A 3406-nucleotide genomic window follows, 5' to 3' on the forward strand; every position below is an offset into this window, starting at 1 on the left:
TTTCAGCATTTATGGCTTGTTCAGTGCAGTTGACATTTCAAACGTGTGGGAGAACCTGGCTGTGTCTTGCGTGGAAAGATCATCGTTTTCAAGCTTGCTCAGGAAATCCAGCATTGTTTTAACAGTTACAATCAAGCTGAACTCCTCTCCCATGTATGATCCAGTGAAATTCAGGGTACATAGATCCACAGTTAAAAAAAGAGCCATTACCTTGCAAAAAAAATACTACCCACTTTCAAAGGACCAATAAGAATGCAACGTGTCCAAAAATGACACATGACACAAACACGAGTGCACATCGTCTTTTCCCCTCAAAACACAAATATATTGTTACAAAATTCACAAAAATTCAGCTGGGTGCAGAGTATGTAAGAAGTATTAGGAGACTGAATAGTTCAATTCAAGCAAGAAGGTAGAAAGTATCAAAAGAACAAGTCAAGCCAAGTAAGTCATTCAACTCTGCATGTCAATCACGGGGTCATTCTGAATGGAAAACTAATCAGTGATTCAACTGAACTGCTAACAATATTAAGTCACATCCACCGCCGATAGTCTCCACAATGTTCGCACATGCCTCCATGCATCTGATCCTTAATTTAGACCTGGAAACCACAGGACTCATAGTTCCCACCTAGTTTCCAGGTGCGTCAACACAGGAGGTCACAACCACATAGACCTGCAAGGTGTGCTCCCTTACATGACAATAGACATAGCACCACAGGAATGGAATCATCTCATGTAGATAAAGAATTGATTTACTTCTTAGTGACTCGTTTCCTGATGTAACTACCTCAAGGATGGCTCCATGCATGCATAGCAAGAAACCTAAACTCAAACAGCAAGCAGAAAGGAAACAAGATAAGGGGGGGGGAGAGAGAGAGAGAGAGAGAGAGAGAGAGAGAGAGAGAGATGCCACAAGCAGGACAGCATGCCCACAGGGCAGTAAACGGGAGGCACATACAGACTGAGAACGCACCCACAATACAAGAAATATGTGTTAAATAATACAGTATTTGATACGCATGAAGAATGACCCCCACCCTACACGAGTAACCTTACTGCATGTTTCCTCAGTAAGTGCCGTTTAGAGAGACATTCATTACCCAAGTAAGATATGAGATCTCCTCTGTAGCTGATACACCTATACAGCAGTTCCTACATGCAGTCAGATGCCACATGCAATCCTAGATATAGGTAAAAAACCAAACACAGAGACATTACAGTGTGATACCCAAAAGGACAAGTTTTAAACTGCAATTAAAAAGGTATTCCCCAATACAATCAACGCTATTAAAACAAATTTGCATCTTCTCCAAGCAAACCAAGCTCAAGACAAAAATCAAAGATAAAGAGGCTCGTACCTATAGAAGAGCGCAGGATGAATCAAAACTAATCCAACTCATGCCAGCAAATATGAGTCATTGCAAAAAGAAATTGCATTGCATAACTTGAAAAAATGCGCACCACATCACCCATTCTGGCAATAGGGATGTGGTGACCTTGGACCATAAGATGTCCAAATCAAAATGAGAACCTGCTTTGACATCAAAAAAGGACAGGGAACAGATCCCCAGGCCTTCTCCAATCCCAGTGACAGATAACAATGCCCGTAAAATCCCTAAGCAAAAATCAAGGCAACATGATCATTGCTCAGTCTCTGGCTTGCGGCAGACAAGGAGGTGCATAGGAGTGAAGATCCCGGTCTCTCCGCCACGTGAGAGATGGGCTGCTGTCTTGAACAACATCTCGTGCACATCAACCACACCCTGAGGAGCAATCCCAAGGAAAGACAAAAGGGCAATGACAATGTGATTTCTGTAGTAAGCAAATCGCCCCATTTTCAGCCTGTCCCACCAAGGCTGAGCAGGAGGCAAAGCAAGATCTTTCTCCTCAAGCACCTCAAATCCAACCTCTTTAGCAATCTCCACTATCTGTGAGTAGCTCCGGAGCCCAGGAAGGGCATCCCCATGTTCAATGCCATGGATGATTTCAACATGCTCTGTGTTATCAGATTGATACAAGGGGGTTGTAACCCATTCATAGGTAACATAAAGCTTGCCAGGTTTAAGGACTCTGTAAATTTCCGCATACACATCACGAAGCTGAGGGGCGTGGCATGTAGCCTCAATTGAATATGCACCATCAAAAGAGTTTTCAGAGAAGGGCATCTGAAGAAAGTTACCACATATCACCTCGCAGAGAGAGTCTAGGCCAGCCTTCTTGTTGTGGCTGCGGGAGCGAGCTACCTGGTAATCATTGATGGTGATGCCGACTACATTAGAGCCGGAGTAGGCAGCAATAGCGCGCATGGGGCCGCCAACACCACAGCCAGCATCGAGGACCCTGTCACCCGGCTTGATGTGCAGGAGGTCGGCAACACGCTCCTCGTGGAGCCGGGTCTGCTCACGATGGGACTTACCCTGTATGGCTGGCGAGAAATGGAAGCTCTGCCCCCAACCCCACTCATAGATGTCTGTGACCAGGTTGTAGAAGGTGTCCACAAGCTTGGGGACCTTATCGGGGGTCTCGATCTGCTTCGGCTTTTCAAAGAAAGCAGCATACTCTTTGTAGTTATCAGCAACTTGCTCCCGGGTAAGAGATCCCCCTCCGAGCTCTACTGCAGACTTGCCCTTCGTCTCAGCCGGTCCAATCACGCAGACCACATAGTAGATGCAGGCGGCGAGGGCCAGAGAGATGGCCACGACAGAGAAAGTAAACGGATCTGCGGTCACAGCCATCGTCATACCCGTGAGAAGTAACGACGCTCGAGTTCTGCAGAAAATTAGGATTGCTCGACGTTGCAGAGCGTCCTGAGGATCTGCAGAACCACAGAGTCACAAAACGTGTGCGAAACCTAGAACCTGTAGAGCTTAGGGTGGGGCTTGAAAGGAGGGTTCGCAGATGCTCGAAATCTGCAGAGATAGGGTTTGAAATCTGCAGGAAAAAGATGAGTTTTAGAACCCGAGAGCTGAAAAAAGAGAGAGGTCACGAGATCTAGCCTAAGTAACCCCCCCCCCCCCCCCCCCCCCCCCCCCCCGCCCAGACGGCGACCCGCGCAACCTGCTGCAACCGGCCCGTCCTGTCGCATTGCCAGCCGTCCTTTCTTCTGAAAGGCTCTCCGATGGATAATTTTGAAGGACGGCTTTTTGTCTTTTCCTGTTCATGGCAAGCGTGTATGAGGCCCCCCTCCCTCCCCTAAGGTTCTAACCTTCAATTTTTGAAGGCAGGTTGACTTTCAAAATCTATATATTTATGTGTAAATTTTAGAGAAATTTTCAAAATATATAGTTAGAACCCTATTAAGAGGCCTTCTCTAGAAGGTTTGAAGTGAATCTTAACATTGCATCCCCCCTCCTTGTAAATTGGTTAACAAATATTCCATAAGTATACAAACCATCACCACACA

At 46.2% G+C, this 3406-nt stretch overlaps 1 pseudogene across 1 annotated transcript; it reads right to left on the bottom strand.

Annotated features, from left to right (window-relative positions):
- Positions 1 to 1420: 1420 nt before the first annotated feature.
- LOC147624967 (24-methylenesterol C-methyltransferase 2 pseudogene) lies at positions 1421 to 2983 on the bottom strand (annotated as a pseudogene). Its single transcript, XR_015268896.1, has one exon. The product of XR_015268896.1 is annotated as a 24-methylenesterol C-methyltransferase 2 pseudogene (transcript).
- Positions 2984 to 3406: the final 423 nt, after the last annotated feature.

This window comes from Cibotium barometz, chromosome 24 (genome assembly GCF_041138505.1).
Source record: "Cibotium barometz isolate CiBa-2024 chromosome 24, ASM4113850v1, whole genome shotgun sequence".
NCBI lineage: Eukaryota > Viridiplantae > Streptophyta > Polypodiopsida > Cyatheales > Cibotiaceae > Cibotium > Cibotium barometz.